This window comes from Gorilla gorilla, chromosome 9, assembly GCF_029281585.2.
Source record: "Gorilla gorilla gorilla isolate KB3781 chromosome 9, NHGRI_mGorGor1-v2.1_pri, whole genome shotgun sequence".
NCBI lineage: Eukaryota > Metazoa > Chordata > Mammalia > Primates > Hominidae > Gorilla > Gorilla gorilla.
In genome coordinates, this window is record NC_073233.2 from 51,118,550 (window position 1) to 51,143,098 (window position 24,549).

Here is a 24,549-nt window from a genome sequence, read left to right on the forward strand (position 1 = left end):
CAAGTGCAGGTGGAGAGCCCGGCAGACACTGCAAGGTTCTCAGCGCTCAGGTGGCTTCATTAAGGGCTGCCCTGGGGTTTGCTGAGCTGGGGATGCAGCCCCAAGGCATCCTGAGCATGCCTTGGCTCCCCTCCCTCTCCCCTGCCCCCACACCAACCCCCTACGTAGCTAATTTAAAACAAAGCAAAACAAAGCCCTGGCTTTGCTTTGGAGCCATAAATTGCAGAGCTTTTATCTGTCAACAAGCAATGCATCAGGCTGGCAGTGGCCCAGCCTGGATCCTGTGGCCTGGCATCGGCGTGGGAGACGAGGTCTGAGGCTGAGCTGGCATCCAGGGTCTCCCTGAGGATGCTGCCCCTTCTTGGGGCATAAGGCCAAATTTTTATGGCCTCGGGACTCAGAAGGGTGGCTATTTCTCCTAGGAGCCAGGAAGAGATGTAGAGTGACTAGGGTTGGGAGTACAGAGCCAGGGTGGGGAGAAGGGGAGACAGAGAGAGAAATGGAGAGAGAGGGAAAGAGAGATGGAGAGAGAGATGGAGGAGGGAAGAGGGAGATGGAGAGAGAGTTTGCCAACAGAAGCTAACCAGGGAAAGGCTTATCACTGGGTTGGTCAACTCTCTCTCTCCCTTTGTTCCTTGCTGCCTCTTCCAGGAAGTCTTCCTGGCTCTCTTCCTCCTCTGAAATCCGACTGACTTGGGATTCTAGGACAACAAGAGACTCTAAACCAGTGGTCTTCAATGTTATCTGGGAAGTTAATATATAAATTATTGTGAAGTCCAGTTGTTGTGAATTAAGTGTGTTGTGTGTGTGTGGAGGGCTGTAGCCCCCATCTGTTCTTTGTGAGAACAAAAAGGAGGGAGGGAGGGAGGGAAGGGTTCCCAGGAGAATAACTTGGAATCATGAATCATAGCTACTCCCTTTTTTTCCCCATTTTTTTTTAGTTGTCATAAAATACAACATAAAATTTACCATCTCGGCCATTTTTAAGTACACAGTTCAGTTATTTTAAATACATTCATAATGTTGTGCAACCATCCATGCCATCCATCTCCATAACTCTTTTTATTTTGTAAAATGGAAAATCTATATCCATTAAGCAATAATTCTTCCCATTTCCCTCTCCTCCCAGCCCCTGGTAACCTCCATTCTATTTCTGGTCTCTGTGATTTTAACTATTCTACATGTTTCATGTAAGTGGAATCATGCGGTATTTGTCTTTTGCGACTAGCTTTCTAAAATTTAGCATAGCATTTTCAAGGTTCATCTATGTTGCAGCATGTCAGAATTTCCTTCTTTTTTAAGGTTGACTAATACTCCATTGTGTAGATAGACCACATTTTGCTTATCCATTCATCTGTTGATGGACACTTGAGTTATTTGCATGTTTTAGCTGTTGTGAATAATCCTACTCTGAATATGAGTGTACAGATATCTCTTTGAGACCCTACTTTCTTTTCCTACTGTCTTGTTCCTGATCTTAGAAGAAAAGCTTTTGGTCTTTCACTGTTGACTATGATGTTTGCTGTTTGCTGTGGGTTTTTCATATATGACTTTTACAGTTTTGAGATAGTTTTCTTGTATTTTTAGTTGAATGTTTTTATTATAAAAGGATGTTGAATTTGTCAAATGCTTTTTCTTTTGGGTATATACCCAGAAGTGGAATTGCTGGATCACATGGTAATTCTATTTTTAATTTTTTGAGGAACTGTCATACCGTTTTATACAGTGGTTGTACCATTTTACATTCCCACCAACAGTGGGAACAGGGTTCCAATTCCTTCACATCCTAGCCAACATTTGTTATTTTCTGTTTTTTTTTTTATAGTAGCCATGCCAGTGGGTGTGAAGTTGTATCTCACTGCAGTTTTATTTATTTGTTTACACTTGATCTTAGCCAGAAAGCTGAGAAATGATTATTTATTTATTTATTTATTTGAGACAGGGTCTCATTCTGTTGCCCAGGTTGGAGTGCGGTGGTGTGATCTTGGCTCACTGCAGCCTCTGCCTCTCATACATAAGTGATCATCTTGCCTCAGCCACCCAAGGAACTGAGACTATAGGCATGTGCCACCATGCCCAGCTGACTTTTTGTATTTTTTGTAGAGACAGAGTTTTGCTGTGTTGCCCAGGTGGGTCTTGGACTCTTGGGCTCAAGAGATCTGCCCATCTCTTCCTCCCAAAGTGCTAGGATTACAGGCAGTGTGAGCCACTGTGCCTGGCCTCATTGCAGGTTTTGATTTGCATTTCCTAATGTTTAGTGATGTTGAGCATATTTTCATATATTTATTGACCATTTGTATATCATCTTTGGAGAAATGTCTTTTAATCTTTTCTGCCCATTTTTAAATTGGGTTTTTTTGTTGTTGCTGAGTTTGAGTTTTCTATATTTTCTGGATATTAATTCTTTGTGAGATATATGATTTGCAAATATGTTCTGCCATTCCATGGGTTGCATTTTTGCTCTGTTTGTATTGTCTTTTGATGCACAAATTTAAATTTTTTTCATGAAGTCTGGTTTGTCTATTTTTCCTTTTGTTGTCTGGGCTTTTAGTGTCATATCCAAGAAATCATTACAAAATCCAATGTCAAATTGCTCTGGCTAGAACTTCTAATACTGTGTTGAATAGAAGTGGCAAATATGGGCATCCTTGTCTTGTTCTTGATCTTAGAAGAAAAGCTGTCAGTCTTTCACCATTGAATATGATGTCTGCTGTTTGCTGTGGGTTTTTCATATATGACTTTTACTGTTTTGAGATAGTTTTCTTATATTTTTAGTTGAATGTTTTCATTATAAAAGGGTGTTGAATTTGTCAAATGCTTTATGCACCATTTGATATAATTGTATGGGGGTATTTTCTTCTTCATTCTGTTGATGTGGAGTATTACCTTGATTTTTGTACGCTTAACCATCCTTGCATTCCAGAAATAAGTCCCACTTGGTCATGGTGTATAATCCTTTTAATATGCTGCCAAATTTGGGTTGCTAATATTTTGTTGGGGATTTTTGCATTAGTGCTCATAAGGGATATTGGTCTATAGTTTTCTTTTCTTGTAAGTGTCTTTGTCTGGTTTTGGTATAAGAATAATGCTTGGCTCAGTGCCCTTTTTACAGAAAGTAGCGGCAGATTATATTTTACAAAATTCCTGCTGCTTCTGTGTATCGAGTGTTTATGATAGGCTGGGTACTGTGGGAATCATTTGCAGTCTATTAGCTCATCCAATCCCTAGTTCAAGCCTGTGAGGTGGGACTATGGTTGTCTACACTTTGCAGGTGGATATCCTGAAGTTTGCTGGGATAGAGAATTTTCCTGAGGTCACATTGGTAGCAAGAGGCAGAACTGAGATTTAAACTCAGGTTTGCGGGGGCACAAAAGCCTGGCTTCTTAACCACAGTGCTTTACATTGATTTCATGCTGGGGGCTCCTCATCTCCTACCGTGTTTCCTACCCCTGTTGCAGATAGGCAGCAGGCTACACTGGGGAATTAGTCCCTATGCAAAGCCCATTCACAGGAACCATCCAAACAGTGCTATGCTGTTCGGTTATCCTGACCCTTTATTGATTTTATAGTTCCCCCAAAATGGCATCTTTGCAGGGCTTCCATCAGCAGCTGTCCTTCTGCTGTAAATCAGGCAGTTTGCCTATCCCATGCCTGTTCACAAGCTGGCTTCTTGAACACAGTTGGCAAAGCAACTGCCCTGCATACTGGAGCTTGGCTTAGACACAGGAAAGCTTTGGTCTCCTTGTGGCACTGTTGAATTCTTCAGCACCTGGGTCAGCAAAGGCCAAGACAAGAGGCAGCTCTGACCACTCCTTCCTGAAGGCCTTACCTGTAGATCTATGGATACAGCAGGTGGTACAGTGGGGTGAGCTAGGGTGTGATGGTGTTTGACCACGTGGTCTCTCCTCAGACCTACTGACCCTGGAAGACTAAAGCTAGGCTCTTCATAGTCCTAAGAGTCTCAGTTTCTCAGGGTCTAGAGAAAATTATACAAATAGTTGAGGGTCATTCATTCTCTCTCTTTCTCACCATTAATCTAGTTCTGCCTTCCCACATTCATTTAACTCATTGTTTTATAGATCCACTTGTCTTCCCTCTGTCCTTCTATTCATCCCTGTGTTCATCCATCTCTCCATCCACCCAGTCATTTTCCCATCCCTCAACCAATTATAGCCTAGTTCCTTCTTTCTACCATTCAAGTTCTTTTATAAATCCGTTCACTACCCATCCATCCATTTCTCCTAGCAACTGTCTATCCATCCAGCTATTATTTGCAGAGTCAGGAACTGAGACTCAGAGGGAGTAAGATACCACCCATATCTTTGAGGAACTCATAGTCTGGTAGGTGGGAAAAATCACATGAACAAAAAATATACTATTACCTATACACACAATTTGTGATGTGAGCCCGGAGAACAATGACTTATGCCTGTTGAGAGAGTGGGAAGGTTTCACAAAGGAGTTAACTGAAAGAAGGTTTTGAAGGATGATTAGGAGTTTGCCAAGTGAGGGGAGGGGTGAAACTCAGGGTTAGGAAAGGAAGAGAGGAATTCCAGGAAGAGCAAACATCAGGGAAGTTGGGCTGTGCACACTTTGAGTCCAGGTGAGTTCAATTTTACTGTGGGGTCTGTGCATATGGCAAAGACTTGAAGTTGGGCCTGGAAAGGAATTGGGGATCAGATGATAAAAGGCCTTGTGTCTAGACAAAGGGAGGCCAGGGAACCCACTAAAGCAGGAGACAGACACAGTGCTCTCCATTTATGGGCTCACTCTGACAATGAAGGAGAGGGCAGAGCGGGGAACAAAGGCTGCAGGCTGGCAGACCAGCCAGGAGCCGTGTGCAGCAAGCAGACAACAGTAAGGAGGGTGAGCCCAGCCAGGGACTGGCAGGTTCTATGAGGATGGAGAGTCAAGGCTGCTTTGGGACACATGAGGTGAATAGAATCAGTAGCTGGGAAATAGACAAGAGTCTTTGATCTGGGTTTTGGTTGCACAGGGATGCTCTGTTTGTGAAAATTCAGTGGGGTATATATTCATGGTGTGTGTGCTATTGTGTATGTATGTTATAGTTCAATTAAAACAGTAACAGTAGAGTAGGAAACATCAGGAGACATATTAAAGTTTCTCATCTGGGCCTCATCCAGGACACTGAAGTGGGCTGACCAAATTTTTCTTGTAAATTGAGAGCTCCACCCCTAGTTTGGAAGAAAGAAGAGGAGGAAGAAGCTCTAACTTTTGAGCCAGGCCTTAAAAAATGGGTGAAATTGGCTTATACTCATCGTAGTTACTGCCACCTATTAAGCTCTGATATTTTGCAGATTCTAAGGCACACTTTTTTTTAACATCTTAATGTCTCTAAAACCAGGATGCATTGTACAAAAAGTGATATCATAGTTAATTTAATTAATTGGTAGTGTTTTCTGTTTCTTAGAAGTACTTAAAATTATGGTGCCATTATAATCCATGGAGACTTCCATTCAAGAGCCATGATATCGTGTGCCAGGCTCTCTGCTAAATCCTGCTACACATTTCTTATCGAATCTCACAACAGCCTGTGAGTCATCAGCTGTTGTTAGCCCTGTGTCATAGCTGAGGAGTCCAGGCACGACGTAGATAGGTCACTTGCTCTGGGTCACAGCTAGTAAGAATTTGATTTAGGATTTCAACCTGTGCCACCCCAAACATTCGGGAGAACTGTGCACAGAGCAAAATCAAGCCTGGGGCTGGGAGGGTTGTCGGGACTTCCCAAAGCCCAAGACTAATCAGGTCAAGGGTGACCCCCGTCGCCTGCCCGCCAGGCTTACACTCTGCCACTTGCACCCAGGACCCATTCCTGCTCTTAGCCCTAAACCTTGGGATTCTTTTCTCCATCTCCCAGGACAGCTCTGGCTCTAACATCTGTAGTGACTCCCCTCCCCCGCAGAGAGGAGGGGACTGCAATGAGATCTCATGGGCAAGGGGGAAAACATTCTCAGCCCAGCTGGTTTCCCTCACACAATGCAGATTTGCTTAAATGGGAATTAGGATTAGTGCTGGGTTTTGCCTCTTCTGGCAGGCTGGTAATAAACTAATCTCCTCTGAGGCTGCAGGAAGGCAAAATTCCACCGAAGACGGGAGACAGCTTAAGGCTCTGGAGCGCAAAACCTGGAAAGTAATTTTGTTATTGACAGGCGCTGCCCACACCTCTTGACATGCAGCCCGCGGCTCCTTCCTGGCATGGCTGCAGCTTTTAATTCCGTTAATGTGTGACATTCACCCAGGCTGCGTGGCTGACAGGCACTCTTGACACTAATACGTGTTCCGTGCAGTCCCTGGAGCTCATAAAAGCTCATTATCAGTTCTGAGCCAATAAATGCAGTTCCTGGCTCAGGTAGGCCTGAGTTCCTCTGCGATGCTGCAGACAGTAGAGCAGGGACATCTGCGCCAGCCAAGTCCCACACGCCTCCCTTTGTCCAGGGCCCTTGGCTTACCAGGCCACTGGAATGTGCCTAGGAAAGCCATTCCATAGGCAGAACCCTGGGTTCAAATTTACATCAAAGAAAAGGGGTTCCTTCTGCCCTGCACTATGAGGTGACTCAATCCAGCATTTTGGGAAGGCAGTTTGTCAGCACTACCCAAAGGCGGGATGTGGCCAGCCTCTCCTCTGCCAACTTCTAAGCATCTGGGCTTTGGAATTGCATGAACATTTCTACACCAAGATGGGCACCCGAGGGGTCATTGCAGCAAGGCTATAGAGGCCAGAAATGGAAATATTTGACAGAGCCACGGTGGGAAATAAACAAATGGTAAATAAATTATGGGCCACATGTAGTATGGGATACTGTGCAGCTATGAAAAGGACTCAAGAAGATCCATTTTGGACATGATATCATTGACAAATGATGTTGCAGAATGTGTGTGGTAAGATCCCATTTTTGTAAAAAGTCACACTGCATGTATGCTCACATAGGTACATGCTTACACACACATGCATACACGTATTTGATTAGGTAGAATAAAGTCTAGAGGGTCTCACTCCAGAGTGTTTGCAGTGGTTCTCTCTGTTAAACAGGATGGCTGGTAAGGAAGCACATGTACTTTTGTAGTTAAAAATGAAAAATTTATATATGTATAAATAACTTGCCCAAGGTCATACCTATATATACACATATGTGTGTGTGTGTGTGTGTGTGTGTGTATGTATGTGTGTTTATGGGTTTATAAATGTAACAAATTCCTCTGATTGTAGCCTTAGTCTGGTTCATGATGCATGAGGTTCCCCTGCGCTGACACTGCCTGGATGGACATTTGAGGCCCAGATAGCTAAATAAAATGAGGTCCCATCCTCCAGCCAATCCCTATTTTCCATCAGTTAACGGGAGTTGAGAGACTCCCTTGCATGCATGAGCTGCCCTGATGCTGGGGTCTGTGGGGTAGACCTCAAACTCACCACCTTCCTGCTTTCATCCCTCCCACTGTGGAGATGGCACTAGCACCAGGCTTGACTTCCCATGGCCAAAGTTCTAGTCCCAGCTCAGCCTCATTTCAGTGGTGTAACCTTGGGCAAGTTATTTAACTCCTCTGAGCTCACAGTCCTCGTTCCTGAAGTGGTGACACTTTCTCCTGGGGTTGTAAGGGGCATCAGGTTGATCATCATTATCATTCGAGAGACCTGAAACTTGATCAGGGTTTCCACTGTGCAGCTAGTCTCTGAGGGCAGGAGGAGCCTGGGAGGGGAGAGACTGGGGAACTTCGCTTTCTCCCCTGTGCTCCGGAGGCTGTAAGTTTTGCTCTTATTTCTCAGCTGTGCATGTGACTGAGCCAATCTCTTGGGACTGGCCTGTCTCTGCTGGCAGGTATGTGGCCTGGACATGGTGAATTTGATCCTTCTCTGGTGACCTGGGGATGCTTCATCAAACTGACAGAAGGGAAGGGTTGGAGAGGCTGGACTTCTAACCCCACTGGCATTCTGGAACTGAATTCTTTTTTTACCACCAGAGACTTTCCTTACTATTACTTATCTCTTCATGGATAGCAGATCTTGAAAGTGTTGGGTCTGCCCGAAGAGCCTGTATTCATTAGGCAATGATTAATTCTTTTTCCTAGTTTCAAAATGACTCAGAAAGCCTTTTTTTCAGCCTGAGGAAACTGGAGTTCCCACACCAAGTTGATAATATTCTAGCTAGAAGCAAAGAAACACAGTGTGATGTTTCGATTAGCATGTTCAATGCCATCACATGGATGTATAGGCTCCGGGCTGACTTGGGAAGATTGAAAATATGCCCCCATTCACAGGCTCTGGAGACGCTATCCTGGGAAGCTTTGTGGGGCTGGTGCTTAGTCCTGCCTTTCCAGCTGTATTAGTGCATTCTTGCACTGCTATAAAGAAATACCTGAGACTGGGTAATTTATATATAAAAAAAAGATTTAATTGGCTCACAGTTCTATAGGCTGTACAGGAAGCATGACAGCATCTGCTTCTGAAGAGGCCTCAGGAAACTTACAATCATGGTGGAAGAGGAAGCACGCATAGTGACAGATAGGGACAGGAGAAAGAGAGAGAGGGGAAGGTGCTACACACTTTTAAACAACCAGATCTCATGATATCTCACTCACTATCATGAGAACAGCACTGAGGGGATGGTGCTAACCCATTCATCAGAAACTATCTCCATCATCTAATCACCTCCCACCTGCCTGGATGGAGATCTGAGGCCCCATCTCCGACACTGGGAATTATGATTCAATTTGAGATTTGATGGGGACACATTCAAACCGTATCACCAGTCATGGGTGCCCTGTCTGGCTTCTGTGCTTGCAGTAATGGAAGTGGGGAAAGGAGACCTTGGGGAGTGGGAGCCACATGTGGACTGAGGTGGTCCCCAAGGACTCCTGCCTTTTTGAAATGTGTTTCTCTCTCTTCTTTCTCTAGAGTGTATCCGGAAGCTACTGTCAGGAGGACACTGTAAGAGAACCTTGGCACCTCTGGGCCCAAAGGGAAAGACACCAGTGGAAAGAGGTATGATGTGGCAACATGGCAGGGTGGCATCTTCACTTACTCGAACAAGAGGGTCTACTCTTCTCTCTTCTTCTCTTCCTGCCCTCCAAACCACAACTTCCATGTGAGAGGGCTCTCAGCTCTTGCCCAAGGGGTGCAGGGCAGGAGAAGGGTGGCTTCACTCTTGTCCTCACCCCTAGACATTTACTCATGGGTGAGGGCAACGGGGCCACCTTGGTGCAGGAAGTGAGTGTTGATGGATGGCAGGGAGTGAGCCCTTCAAGGAAGAGTAGAGCTCCTGGGGGCTCCAGGCAGGGTCATGAGGGCTCATGGAATCTGTATCAAGGACCCCTCCCTGACCTCAGCCTCCCCCATACCCACCACAGTCTTGGGACCGTGAGAAGGAGATCACTTCCTAGGGTGATTACCTTCCCTCTGCCCTCGATAATCTTTTGGACAAAGTCTAAATCCACAAGTACTAGGATCAATCACCACATTCCATGGTGAAACTGAGAACAGAAAAGCCTTGGTCTGCTTCGGAGGCTCTGGGAAGTCCTTCTTGAGCAGACCATGATTCTGGGACTGGTGGTGGGCTGGGTGGCCTCATGGAAGCTTTCTGGATGAAAAGCCAGGATGTCTGTCCTCTGAGCAGCCTCAGCCACCAATGTGACTTATAAGTCATTTCCCTCATTGGTCCTCGTTTTCTCATTGTAAAATGAGGCAGCTGCAACTCGAATCTCTGTTCCAGCACTCACGCCCTCCATTTCTGGGATTCCAAGATCAGGGCTGAAATAGAAGAAGTGACAGGTCAGGGGTTGGGAGGTTGTGGAAGGCCACGGAGAGGAGAGGGGATCTGAAAACTCCGAGGAGATCTGATTGCCTGTCTTGGGCAAAGGACGATGGCTCCGACCCTTGGTGGTAAATCACAGGGTCCGAGGTGCAGAGGAACCTGGGTTTGAGTCCCTGCCTATCAGAAGAGAAACCAGCAATATGATGGAGGGCTTCATGCGCCAGGCGCAGTGTGACGCTCACTCACTGCACCATCCTATTCTGTCCTCTCATCCATCATGTCGTCTTGCCACTATGATCACCTCCACGTTACAGAAGAGAAAACCAGGCCTCAGAGAAGTTAAGTGACTTGTCTAAGGTCACATAGTACTGAGTAATGTCATCGAGATTTGAAGCCACTGCCTGAACTGCCATACAATTCGTGTGTCTTTTGCTTACTTCAGTCTGTGACTTGAAGCTTAAGATTAAAAATAATTAGCCAAATCATCTCTCTCAAGTTCCATGTCCTGTAAAAACATAAAAATGGTTTATTTCCTTGTCCTATACTTTGTTTTGTTTTGTTTTGTTTTGTTTTTTAATTTTGGGCATCTCATGAAATCCCTGCAGGCCTTGATTTTCTGATCTCTAAAATGGGACAGTGACACCTACTCACAGGTTGCTTTGGGGAAGACGAGGAAGACTTAGGAAGCTCCCCGCACTGTTTCTTGTACATGTGCCCTCAACACCCGCTCCACCTGCTTCCCTGCCTGGGCTGCTGGTAGGTGGATGGGGTGTGCAGATTGTAAAGTGCTGCACCATTGCCTAATGGCATTTTCTATTTCGGCTGCCTCTGTGCCCATAGTCAGAAAGTACTTGGCCACTTTCTTAGTCACCAATCTGATAGTTCACTCACCCTTCTGGAGTGTGCCACTGGCTGCCCTAGATTATTTTAAGCTGGAATCCAAGACAGGGTGGCCGGCTCCCAGGGGCAGATAAAAACAGGGCCAGGCTGAGGCCTTAGTGGACAGTGTGGGAGGAGAAGTGAGGTCTGGGGCCTACTCGGGCTGTCCCTCACTGACAGTGTCTGTGTCCTACGGCTCACCCTGCCAGCTGCCAGGACCATAATCTTAATTGTAAACCTCCTGGCAGCAGCTGCCCTGATCCCCACAGGAAGTGGTTGCCTTATCACGGAGCCTGGATCCTGCCCAGTAGTCTTAATCTGGAGAAGGCACTGAAGTGAGTCAGAAAAACCTTCCCATCCCCAGGACCTTTCTTCTCAGGGACGTTTCTCCATCAGGGGAAGTCGTGGGCCTCAAGCCTCGGTGTATAAGAGTAAAAAATCTCTTTAGGTGCAGAGCAAAGCAGCAGGGGTGCTGTTGTTCTTGGTTTACTTTCAGGAGGACAGCCCAGGGAGCAGAGCTATTTAGCCTTGCCCCTCTTGTTAGCCAGGAAACAGATAAACATTATAGCATCACAGGGAAAATATAAAGATGACCATAAAGCAACAGGCAGAGAGGCATGCGCTGTCATGGAAAAGCTTTGCTGGGGTTTTGGAGCCAGAAGGTTGGGGGCTGAGTCCCAGCTCTGCCCTTCAGTAGCTGTTTGGCTTGGGGGTGAGTGACTTGATCCCCCATAGCCTCAGTTTTCTCATCTGTAAGATGGGCAAAGAGCATGCACCCCACTGGGTGGTTGTGAGGTCAAGGTGACTACCATGGGAAGCCCCTGTTTGCTTTGAACAATGGCAGCCCCCTTGGAATAGTGTAGCCTCCCAAGGTGACCTCTTTGAAGAGTGCCAGGCTCTTGGGATGTAAGAGCTGGGTGTTTGTAACCAAACAGTGGGGTTACCCTGGAGACGCATACCTCCTTCTGTGTGAGGTCTAAAAAAGGGCTTTGAGAGGGACCTGGGTTGTGTCAGCTCCCTGTCCTGATGTGCTATCACTTGGAGCTACCTCAAGTATGAGCAGTTCATCCCAAGCCTCTAGCTGATGGCTGACACTTCACTCACAGCCATCTTTACTGGAGTCTTTCTGTAGATAATTGTTAATCCTACCCACACCCCAGAAGGCGGGCATTAATAAGCTATTTAAATGGCTCCAGGCTTCATGTCTAGAAAGCAGCAAGGTAAGGACCCAAACACAGGGTTCCTAGCCCAAGGACAGTGTTTGTGGGAGCTCCTCATGGCATTCTCTGCATCTAGAGGCGCCCTCTGTGCCCATGGTGGCACTCTTCTCCAATTCACCACCCAGTCTTGCACTGAGTGTGGAGCTCAGGCAGAAATGAAAGTCTCCTGATGTTTTTATCTCCCCTGCCCATCGGGCCTGAGGCAGGCTGAGTGAGAGAAGGCAATTTCTATGGATTCCCCAGGCTTCAGTTTATCTATTTTTTTGTTATTGTTGCTCAAGCTTTTGGTATTCTAAGAATCCATTGCCAAATTCGAGATCATGGAGATTTACTCCTGTGCTTTATTCTAAGAGTTTTATTTAGCTCCTATATTTAGGTCATAGATTCTTTTTGAGTTAATTTTCATATATGGTGTGAGGTAGGGATTCAGTGTCATTCTAGTGTATGTGGACATCCACTTGTCCTTGGCACTATTTGTTGAAGAGACTATCTTTTCTCCAGTGTATTGCCATTGCTCCTTTGTCATATATCAGTTGACATATATATGTGGCTCTATTTCTGGGCTTTCAATTCTGTGCCAATAATCTATTTGTCTGTACTTTCACAAATACCACACCATTTTATTACTGTATCTTTATAGTAACTCTTAAAGTTGGGTAGTGTCAAGTTTTCCAACATTGTTCTTCTCTTTCAATTTTTGATTGGCTATTCTGGGTGTTTTGCTTCTCCAAATAAACCTTAGAATCAGTTTGTTGATATCCATAAAACAACTTGCAGGATTTTGATTGGGGTTGTCTTGAATCTATATATCAAGTTGGGAAGAACTGACATCTTGACATTATTGAGTCTTCCTATTTTTGAACATTGATCAGTGTTTTCATTTATTTACTTCTTTGATTTCTTCAATATAGTTTTGTAGTTTTCCTCATACAGATCTTACACATATTTTATTAGATTTATTCTCAAGTATTTTATTTCTTTAGGTGTTAATAGAAATGGTTTTGTGTTTTTAAATTTCAAATTCCACTTGCTCATTGCTGGTAGATAGGAAAGCAATGACTTTTCTATATTAACTTTCTATCCTACAACCTTAGTATAATTGCTTATTTGTTCCAGGATTTTTTTTTGTAATTTCTTTCAGATTTTCTACATAAATGATCATATCTTCTGCAAAAAAAGACAGTTTTACTTCTTCCTTCTCAATCTGTATGCCTTTTCTTTTCTTGTCTTATTGCAGTAGCTAGGACTTCCAGTATAATGTGGGAGAAGGGACATCCTTGCCTTATTCCTGATCTTAGGAGGACAGCCTCAAATTTCTCATAATTGAGTATGATATTAACTATCGGTGTTCTGTAGATGCTCTTTATCAACTTGAGGAAGATCCCCTTAATTCCTAGTTTGCTGAGAGTTTTTATCATGAATAGATATTGGATTTTGTCAAATGCTTTTTCTGCATTTATTGATATGATCCTGCAGTTTTTCTTCATTAGATTGTTGATATGATGGATTATATTATTTGATTTTTTTTTTTTTTTTTTGAAACAGAGTCTCACTCTGTCGCCCAGGCTGGACGACAGTGGTGCGATTTCTGGTCACTGCAACCTCCGCCTTTCAGGTTAAGAAATTCTCTGCCTCAGCCTCCAGAATAGCTGGGATTACAGGCGCATGCCACCATGCCCAGCTAATTTTTTTGTATTTTTAGTAGAGATGAGGTTTCACCATTTTGGCCAGGCTAGTCTTGAACTCCTGACCTCGTGATCCACCTGCCTCGGCCTCCCAAAGTGCTGGGATTGCAGGCGTGAGCCACTGCACCTGGCCTATTATTTGATTTTTTAATATTGAACCAGTCTTGTGTACCTGGAATAAATCTCACCTGATCATGGTATCTAAGTCCTTTAATAAATTCTTGAGTTTAATTTGTTAATATTTGTTGAGGATTTTTGCATTTACATTCATGAGAGATATTGGTCTGTAGTTTTCTTTTCTTGTAATGATTTTTTCTGGTTTAGGTATCAGCATAATGATGGCCTCACAGAATGAGTTAGGAAGTATTCTCTCCATTTCTATATTCTGGAAGAGATTATTGAGAATTGGTATAATTTCTCCCATAAGTGTTTGGTAGACTTCACCAGTGAACTCACCTGGGCCTGATACTTTCTTTTTTGCAAGGTTTATTGATTAGATTTCTTTAATAAATATAGACCTATGAAGATTGTCAATTTCTTTTTTGTGTGTGAGCTTTGGCAGATTGTGTCTTTCTAGGAATTGGTACATTTTATCTAAGTTATCAAATTTGTAGGCATAAAGTTGTGCACATTTGTGGGCATAGCGTTGTGTATTTCTTTTATCCTTTCATGTCTATGGGACATTCCCATGTCCATGGGAACTGTAGTGATATCCCCTTTTTCATTTCTGATATTAGTAATTGGTGTCATTTCTGGTTTTTCTTAGTTAACCTAGCCAGAGTTCTATTGATTTTATAGATCTTTTCAAAGAACCAGCATTTGGATTTGTTGAATTGATTTCCTGTTTTCTGAAGGCTATGTTTTAATCGTGGCTCTATCACTAAGTATCTGAGGCTTAGGGGTAAATCTCGTTGATTCTGCATCTCAATTTTTACATCTGCAGAATGGGTGTGGCGATAACAATGCCTAGCCCTGAGTTGGCTTGAGGGCAAAGGTCAAATGTGAGTACACATTCATTTATTCAGCAAATATTTGTTGGGCCCCTACCATGTACCTGGCACTGCTCTACATGCTGGGAATATCGTTTTGAATGAAATAGCAGAGTCTCTGCCCTTATGGAGCTTGCCTTCTGGTTGAGGGAAACAGAAACGAAACAAATACATTGAATATCAGGTGCTATTAGGTGCTATGAAGTTCAATAATGACAGGAAGGGGCAGGGAATGACTCGGGTGGCGGGTTGGGGGAGGATTGCTATTATGGATAGGAGGTACAGGGAAGGCATTCCTAATCAGATGTAATTTGAGCAGAGACCTAAAGGCAATGAGGAACAAGCCTTGACATAATCTCGGGGAAGAGCCTTCCTGTTTGAGGGAACAGCAAGGGTAAGGCACATTAGGCTGGCTGGCATGTTGGAGGACTAGTGAGGATGCCGGGGTGCTACACCCAGGGTAGTGTGGATGGAGAGGAGGCCAGGAGTGAATTGGAGGCCCAGCCTGCACAGTGCTGCTAGCTAGGGTGAAGACTTTGGATTTTGAATCTAAAGACTCTAAGTTTGGCAGGAAGCCAGTAAGCAAGAAAGAGACAAGATGAAATTTATATTTTACTAAGATCACTCTGGCTGCTGGGTGGAGGGCAGTCTGCAGGGGGCAGGGAGACCAGTGCAAACACTGATGTTGGAATCCATGGAAGAGGCAAGGTGGCTTGGAAGGTGGAATGTGGTGGAGGTGCTGAGAAGCCACAACATTCAGGATCTATTTTGAGAGCAAAGTTGATAGGACTAGCTGATAGGATGGGGATGAGAGAAAGAGGAGTCAAGGCCAACCACAGCTTCTGGCCTGAGATGGAAGAGCCTAGGGTGGGTTCTGGCACAGAGTGGAGGGAGGGCATATTGAGTTCTTCTCAGGCATTTTAAGTTGAGATGCTTATTAGCCACTAAAATGGAGGTGGAGAGGAGTGGATGGAGATAGGCACCTGGGGTTCAGGGGTGAGGGTGGGGCTGGTCTCCAAATTTGAGAGCCATCAGCTTATAGAGAGTATTTCAAACCTTTGACCATAATGAGATCACTCAGGTAGTGAGTGAAGATGCAAAAGATGACAGAGGACTGAGCCACTGTCAAGGGCAGTCATGTGTTATCTGAGAAAATTCTGGTCCCAGGCAAGGGTGGATATGCTGAACAGAAGTGTGCACCTTAGGCAGGGGCAAAGGTGAGAGGCTTAAGGATGAGTGGAGAAATGAAGCTCTGTGCCTTGCTGCAAGGTCTGGCTGGATCTTCTAATGTCTTTGTCGGATCATTCATTCATTCATTCATATGAACAAAAACACTTATCAAGTGTCAACTGTGCTGGAAGCACAGAGCTATTTACCTGTGGGCCCCAGATGTAAATGACATGTAGTGCCTGAGCTGGAGGAGGCCACCATTCAGCTGTTGATGCCTGACATAAAATGTGACAGGAGCAGCAGATGCATTCCTAGGTGTGTTAATCAGCTTTTCCAGAGAAACAACTGATAGAATATACAGTCAGCTGGATATACAGATAGGATATCAGGATATATATCCGATAGGATATACAACCCTCTGTATCCATGGATTCTGTATCTGTGGATTCAACCAACTGTGAACCAAAAATATTCTAGAAAAAAATGCAAAATAATACAAAAACTTCCCAATACAGTGTATTAGCTATCATGAGTAAACTAGAGATGATTTAATGTGTACAGGAGGATGTGCATAGGTTATAAGCAAATACTATTCCATTTTATATCAGGGACTTGAACATTAATACATTTTGATATCAAAGACGGTCCTAGAAGCAAGGGATGGATACCTCCGTGGATTCTAAGAGATTACTGTTTATATAAAGAGATTTATTATGAAGAATTGGCTCATGTGACTATAGAGGCCGAGAAATCCTGAGATCAGCACTTTAAGTTTGTGACTCAGGAGAGTTGATGGTGTAAGTTCCAGTCCAAGGGCAGGAGAAGTCCAGTGTTCCAGCTCAAGAAGTCAGACTGGTGAAGTTTCCTCTTACTCAGCGTTTTGGTCTATTTAGGTCTCCAGTTGATTGGATGAGATCCAGCTACATTGGGGAGGGCCATTTGCTTTACTCAATCTACCTGTTTAAATGTCAATTTCATCCAGAAACAGCCTGGAAGACACTCCCAGAATAATGTTTGACCCAAATTATCCATCACTCTAGGATATATGACACCTAGAGCACATGATTTTTATATACTTGCTTCCTCTATACAACAAAATTATTTTCAATAATAATGATGAAATAAAATCAATTAGAATAATGGCCAGAAAAGAAACAGACTGAAATTTTTGTGAACTTTGTATGTATAACCATGCCAATAAACAACCGTTATGACATGAAAAAGTAAAAAGTTAACGGGTCAACAGTTCTTAATTACGTTAATAGATATTTTGACAAAAGAGAAAACAATACATGAAGAAACTTGCAAAATGCATTAATGCTTAAGTCCCTGATATAAAATGGAGTAGTATTTGCTTATATACTGTATACTTTAAATAATCTCTAGTTTATTCATGATAGGTAATACACTGTATTGGGAGTTTCTGTATTATTTTGCATTGTTATTTATTGATTATTTATTTATTTTGAGATGGAGTTTTGCTATTGTTGCCCGGCTGGAGTGCAATGGCGCCATCTCGGCTCACTGCAACTTCCACCTCCCGGGTTCAAGCAATTCTCCTGCCTCAGCCTCCCTAGTAGCTGGGATTACAGACATGTGCCACCACGCCCAGCTAATTTTGTATTTTTAGTAGAGACAGGGTTTCTCCATGTTGGTCAGGCTGGTCTCGAACTCCTGACCTAGGTGATCCACCTGCCTCAGCTTCCCAAAGTGCTGGGATTACAGGCATGAGCCACTGCACTGGGCCCGATTTTGAGTTCTTATTCTCCAAATGAGCAGGTATCACAGGATCCACACATGTTGACTTCTGACTGAATAAGTAGGTGCTCTCTGAATTCACACCTATGCAAACACAATGTGTTTTAAAGCCTAAGTAATAAAAATATGCTCATTTGAAGCTTACATACACATTATTAAAACTCACTGGCCAGGCGCGGTGGCTCATGCCTATAATCCCAGCACTTTGGGAGGCCAAGGCGGGCGGATCACCTGAAGTCGGGAGTTCGAGACCAGCCTGACCAACATGGAGAAACCCCGTCTCTACTAAAAATACAAAATTAGCCGGGTGTGGTGGCACATGCCTGTAATCCCAGCTACTAGGGAGCCTGAGGCAGGAGAATTGCTTGAACTTGGGAGGCGGAGGTTGTGATGAGCTGAGATTGCGCCATTGCACTCCAGCCTGGGCAACAAGAGTGAAACTCCATCTCAAAAAAAAAACCAAAAACCAAAAAACAAACCCACCAGTGACTGCAGCAATTGTTTAGAACTTAGATCACTAAAAGATTTTTTTTTTTTCTCAAAGCAGAGCGTTTTATCACCGACATTGTTTAGAACTGTCAGCTTTTTGTGGGTTTTAGGTTTGTTTTAAAATTCCCTACAGGCAGTTCATCCCTTTGTTGCCAGCTCCCTGGAAGGACGGCTTCCACTGCCCTGCTCTTGGCATGCCCATAGCAAGATGCTTCCAAGAGGGTTGCTGTGGGGGGATGGGATGGAACGGTGGTCAGAAGGTTGGGGAGACCCTGTAGCTGAGTCCTGCAATAGGACCAGGTAGTCTCCAGGTGGAATGAATGGACACAAGACCAGCCTGGGAACCCCTGGCGTCCTGGGAACCCTGGGTCAATAAGTATTTGGTTGCAGTTCATAAAAGCCGCCAGGGTTCTGAGCACCATTTGTGTACCCGTGCTTGGGGTTATGGAGAGCTGGGCACTAAAAGCTTCATCTCAGAGTGGCAGTTTGGAGCCTGCAAGGCTGCCTCCCTCCCGGTCCCGCGCTCCTCAGTCGGACTCCCACCCTCAGCCCCTTTCTCTCCTTCCCTTTCCCTTTCAACAGTGTAGCCCATGGAGGCAGCTGTTCTAATTAAAAATCTCATAAATACCAGGAGATAAGGATCCAGGGGTTTTGTTTTTTATTTCTGCCGAGACTCCCCAGAGAGTCTCTTCAGTAGGAAAGGTCCCTTTGGAGCTGAGATTTTTCTCCTGGACTTCAAAGACAGGGCTTCTTAGGAACAGAACATCTGTTTAAACTGAACTTGAACCAAGAGGCAGGCAGGCATGTCCCACGGGAGAAGGAGGGGGCAGAGCCCAGGGGTGTGGTATCTGCTTTCTGTCCCTGGGGGAAGCTTCTCAGACAGGCTCATTCCTGCATCTCACAGTGTGTCCCCATGCTGGGCAGCTTCTCTTAGTAAATGCAGAGGAAGTGATGGCAGGTGGCCCACAGGCCTGGGGCCAGGCTTTAGGCTGACTGCTGTCCAGATAGCATCCAGGCTCCTGACCTCAAAGCCTCTCTATTCAGGAGAGGTAGCAAGGAGACCTGGGGTGACAGAGTTGGCTTCTTCTGCCTGGAGCTCCCTGTGGTCCTCAGAAGTCACCTTGCAATTGGGGACCTCCCAGCTCTTGGCTTTTGCATGGACAGAGCCTCCTTCATCCTCCCTTCTTCCCTCCTTATTTCCCTCCCTTTGTTCTTGTTTTCTTTCCTCCATTCACTAGGCATCCACTGGGGTTCAGAGATGAAAAACTCCCACTCCCTAAGTTCGAAGGACTCACCACCTGATAGAACAACCAGGTTGATCTCAAAAGATAAGAAAAGTTGAGCACTTTGGTTGTGTGTGTGTGGCTGTTCTTGTTAAGACAATAAAACAATTCAGAGCTTGGAAAATGAAGGGAAAAGAAATCATTCACTTCCTCTCTCAGGACCAGAGCCTCCTTCGTTTCCTGCTTTTGTTCACACTCAGGCATGTGTTCAATAGTTGACACCAGAAAGTCCGTTCAGTTTGGCTTCCTGCTTTTTTTCCCCATCTCTCCTGGCCTTACAGTTTGTGAGATTCCTTCCTGGGCATCACAGGGCTGGAGGGCCCCTACTGTTGGACACTCAGCTGTGTCTAGTGTCTGCTGTCACCTGCATGCCTCCTGGGAGGGGTTGCCAGGTACAGCAAATAAAATTAAAGGATGCCCAGCTAAATCTGGACTTCCTATAGACAATGACTCAATTTTTAGCATAAGTCTGCCCCAAGCAATGTTTGTTCCATGTACTATTTAGGAAGAATCACTGAAAGATTATTTGTTGTTTATCTGAAATTCACACTTCACTGGGCATCCTGTATTTTATCTGGGAACCCCGTACCTGGAGTATCTTTTTGCACGTGTATAGTCAATGCTGCTTTACTTAATAATAGGGAGAACTATCTGGCTAATATGTTCCTCTCCCCATTTGTTGGGAACACTCTTCCTAACTTGAATCGCTCCTGTTCCTGCCCACACTTCTGGACTGCTCTGCAGCTTAGCGTACTTGGAGGTCACCGAATCCCTGTAGGTCCTCTCCAGGCACGTTTCATTCCCAGCCTCCTTCTGGGAGCCTCCAGTGACTGCAAAGGTTTGGTTTGCTCCCTCTAGTGGCAGGGGTGGGAGGGAGCGGTGGGAGGTGTACATTTGCACTCCTCTTGGGCCTCTGGGGCTGCTTTCTCCAGCGTCCGCCAGCATCTTTGGCAGGGATGGAAACAAGGATTGTGTTCTTGCCACGCTGGAGGGAGCAAGGGCTTGAGGATGTTGCTCCAGGCTGCTAACCTATAGAGGTCGATGACATCTTCCTCTCCATCAATGAATTTATTTTTCATTCCAAGGCAGCTTTCAGGGTGATAAAAATATAAAGCTAAGTGGCAGATGGTTTTTTTTTAAAAGTGATTGGAGGCTGGGAAGACAGGGTGTTGCCTTGTGGTTAAATGGATTTTCTGTTTAACTGAGGGTTAAGTAGAAAACTCTTTTTGATTCAACCTCTGTTGTTGCCAATCTTTCTAAAATGTATTAGCTGCTCCCTGGTTTTCCTAAGTGCACCATAATGACCATAATTGAATCTCTCTGCTGGCAGAGGATCCTGTGGGGCGTCTGGGCACACTGTTGTAAATGTCAGTCTTCACCGAGTGGCCCAGTTATTGGGCTTTACAGCCTGCAGTGCAGGCTGGTGTGCTCTGCAGTGGCCTTCACATTCGCTGTCTTCTCATTCTGTCTGCCCAGCCACCCTGGGCCGGGACTCAGGAAAGGAACTAGTAAGACCACTGTATAGATGTAGAAACCGAGGTCCACTTGGGGAAAGATTGGCCCGAGTCACATCTGGCTGGTGGAGGGGCTGGGACTGAAGCCAGCAGAGACAGCTGTGGTATTGGCCCTGATTTAAATCCTGGCTCTCACTTGCTGGCTGGGAGACCATTAAGTTTCACGAGCCTTGGTTTCTTTATCTGTGAATTGGGCACGATAACCTTTCCCTGCAGAGCTACTGCTGGGGTTAAGGGTGAGGATGTGGGTGGGCTGCAGACCACAGCCGTCATATATTTAAAGGGAAAATAGCACCTCTCCTGAAGAAGAAATCAACACACCAGTGCTGGGACCCTGTGTCCAGCTTCTTTCTGCTCTGCCGTCCTTCTTCTGAGTGTTGGTGGTTTTACACTCAGAACTTGCAGCTGGAATGTCTGGGTTTGAGCCCTGTCTCTGCCCCCGACTCTCCGTGTGACTACAGTCTGGGCCTCAGTTCCCCGTCTATAAAGTGGGGATAATGATCGAAACCTGCCTCCTAGGGCTGCCATGAGGATTCCAGGGAAGGTAGCTGAGGAAGTGCTGGGTCAGGGCTGGCCATTGTCATCCTAGGACCTGGTTGAGTGAGTCTAGTTTCACCATGCTTCTCTGGATTTGGCTTATATTCAGAGCGTTTTAAAGGGATTGGGTTTGGGACCCAGGCTCCCTGTTGGTGCCCCAGGAGCCTGCATGGGCAGCCTGGGGAGGAGAAAGATACCCCCTCTCACAAGCTGGCTTCCTGCACTGTCTGGCACTTTACCCCTCCCTGGGTGCTTCCCCAGGCCTGGTTCTAAAGAAAGATGTTAAGAGAGACCTGAGGGTAGCTTAGGAGCGGACCTAGATGGGAGACTTCTGCCCTGCCATGGCCCCTGAAGTAGGGTACCCTGCCTGGGGGATGCTGGCCCTCAAATAGCTTCCCTATTTGGGACCTTCTGTGCTCCCCCATATGTCATACATTTCTAGCATCTCAAGAGGTGTTTGTTTTTTTCCATATCAAAGGATCCATGGAGTGAAGAGACCTATGTGTGACCTCTGAACCCTTTATGGGGGATTGGGTTGGGGGTGGGGAGGACACCCTGCCAAGGTGAGGCCACCTCATCTGGCCTCTGGGCTGCTGGCTCAGCCACCTCCTGGGTCCTGCAAGCAACTCTGCTTCAGCTCCCAGTCACCAGCACCTACTTATGCCAAGCTGCTGCCTTGTTCTCCAGCTCACCCACTTCCCAGGACCCCTCCGGAATGCTGTGGGGATGGGGAGGTTGCAGCTAAGTGAATAGTCACCCTATTATTTTAGGAGAGGAACAACAGCCTGTGTGCAAAGCCCCTGGGTAGGGCTGGTTTATTTATGCATTTGTCTTTAATGGGAAGGCTGAGAGAAATTGCATGGTTTGTGAATATTTACAGGCAAATTACTACAGGGAGGAAATGAATTCATTCTCTCTCCTCTCCCACTGTTAATAGATCACACTGTGGTTCCCTGAAGCCTGCCTCCCACCTCCCCCCCTTTTCTTTCTTGCAACTCCTTGTAGTCTTTATGCCAGCTCCAGGAGGGTGTCTGGGTAGACGTGCCAATTTAATTTACCATGCAGTTATTGAGTGCTAACTGTATGCCAAGCCCTGGTTCAGGGACTAGGGGTACCCAGGTAGGCACCACATGTGTGGGTTCTATCTGCGGGGCTCTGGGGCAGGCTGGCTCAGGAGAGAAGGTGCCACTTAAAGGATTTTTCCCCCCAACAGAAAGGATACCCTAGGGGGTAGAGCACAGGAGAACCCTTGGAGAGGTTGAGCAGATGGGAATTATGCTCCAGGTGGGGGGTGGGGCAGTTAGTCTTCTGGTGTGGTTAGAGCACCCATGGGAGGAAGAAGGAGGTAGAACTAGAAATGGGGGCTGGGCTGGGTTCTTTCTAGTTCTGAGGTGGGGAAGGAAGGTGGGGAGAGGGGAGAGATTGCCCAGGATGGTGCAACTTGTGTAACTAGCCAGAAGGAGCACACCTCTTTTTTAAGGGCCTGAGTTGGCAAATAGTAGCCTCTTATGGGGAGAGGGGAGTTTCTCCCTCATCTCCCCTTTCCTTGGGGCCAAGAGGCGTAAATGGGAGGTCTCTGGTCTGTCACTCCTCCCTCTCTTTTTCCCCGCAGACATCACCAATCAATTGCAGCACTTTTGTTGGTTCCAGAATCCTCTGGAAAACAAGCTAGGCAGGCACTATCTATTGATTCCAGCTGGCCTTCTAGAAGGAAGGTGAAGGGCCTTCTAGTAGGTGGGTGGCTGGACCTTAGGGTAGCCCCATCAATGAATTTGCAGTGGAGGAAATTTCTTCTCTTTGTGTCTCAGTTTCTCTACCTGTAAAATGGGGAGAGGGATGGCTCACTTGGTCTCTGAGGACTTTCCCAGTGCTAGCCAGCCAGCATTTGTTAATACCCGCATTTATTTAGTCTTTCCATTAAGCGTGTGTGCACTTACTCTGGCTGGTGCCAGGTGGGGCCCTGGGATACACAGGTGATCCTGGCGGCTGAGACCTGGCCTCCTGAAGCTGACAGTCCTGGCAGTCTGTGGTTCTTAGAACCTCAGGTGTTGAGGTCAGCTGACACCAAGGGCAGGGCTGTCTTGATTCTTCCAGATAGATGGCACCCAGTGCAGCCAGCTGTCCAGTGGCTGGAGGTCCTGGGGATCTCTGGGGACATTAGTCTTGGTCTCTGTGCCCACACACCAGGCATCCTCCCAGGATGGTTAGATGCCATTAGGCTCGGTCTGTGCAGTAAGAGCCACAGCCCAGGACCCAGGTCCTGCTGAGCCAAGTGAGGAGCTGTGGCCACTGGGGATCCTGAAAGAGCCCCAGGCCACACGTATCTGTCCTGGGAGCCTGCCCCAGGATTGACCCCCACAGCCCTTTTTGGCAGGGGAGAGGCCTCCATTGTGCTCCCTTTCCTTCTAGGTGCGCATGTTCCTCCTCAACCATTCCTCCCCACCCACTCCATGGCTGTGTTCTCAGTTTACCCCAGGTCATGTCAAGTGAGATCAGCCCTTTACCCTCGGGATTCTGAAATAGGGCCAGGGAAAGGCCAGGCATTTCTGAACTGTCTAGGCGCTCCCTGGGGCCAGATGCTCTCAGATGCCAATAAAAACACTGTGTCCTTTTTGTGTTCAGTGAAGGCCCCTCCTTGACCTGCTCTGGGCAGGAGTGACTAGGAATGGTCAACTGGTTTTAGACCCTGGAGAAGGTTAATGGGATCAGTAGCGTCTTAGGCTGGGAGCCTTTGAGATTAGAGTTGTGGGTGAAATTCATCAATCTCATGGAGAAAATGGAGTATACCACCATGGCCTTGTGAAGACATGGATGGCCTTCTACTGCTAATGGGTACACACACTGCTGCATGCTATGCCTTAATGCCTGCCTTCCATGCACACAACTACCCACATACCTGTGCATATTTACACGCACACTGGCACACATACCTGCATACCGGTGCATATCTACATATATACCTGCACACCCCCCACATACCTGTGCACACCTATCCACATGCCTGTGCATGTCTATGTACACTCCTAAGTGCCTGCACATACCTACCCACATCCTTGTGTCTGCCTATGCACACACATGCACACATCCCTGTGGACACCTACACACATACCTGTGTATACTTATGCACACATCTGCCCACATCCCTGTGCACAACTACGCACATACCTGTGTATACCTATGCACATACCTACTCGCATCCCTGTCTGCCTATGCACATACCTGCACACACCTGCCTCTGCATTCCTATGCGCATCTATG

The 24,549-nt window shown here is 45.9% G+C and overlaps 1 protein-coding gene across 4 annotated transcripts in view; it reads left to right on the top strand.

Annotated features, from left to right (window-relative positions):
• TSPAN18 (tetraspanin 18) overlaps positions 1–24,549 on the top strand; it is a 203,874-nt gene that overhangs the window by 29,137 nt on the left and 150,188 nt on the right. For all 4 annotated transcript variants that reach the window (XM_055354714.2, XM_055354715.2, XM_031015852.3 and 1 more), the window contains exon 2: positions 8,912–8,998. The gene's annotated coding sequence lies outside the window, so the exon portion shown is untranslated. The remainder of the gene's footprint in view (positions 1–8,911; positions 8,999–24,549) is intronic.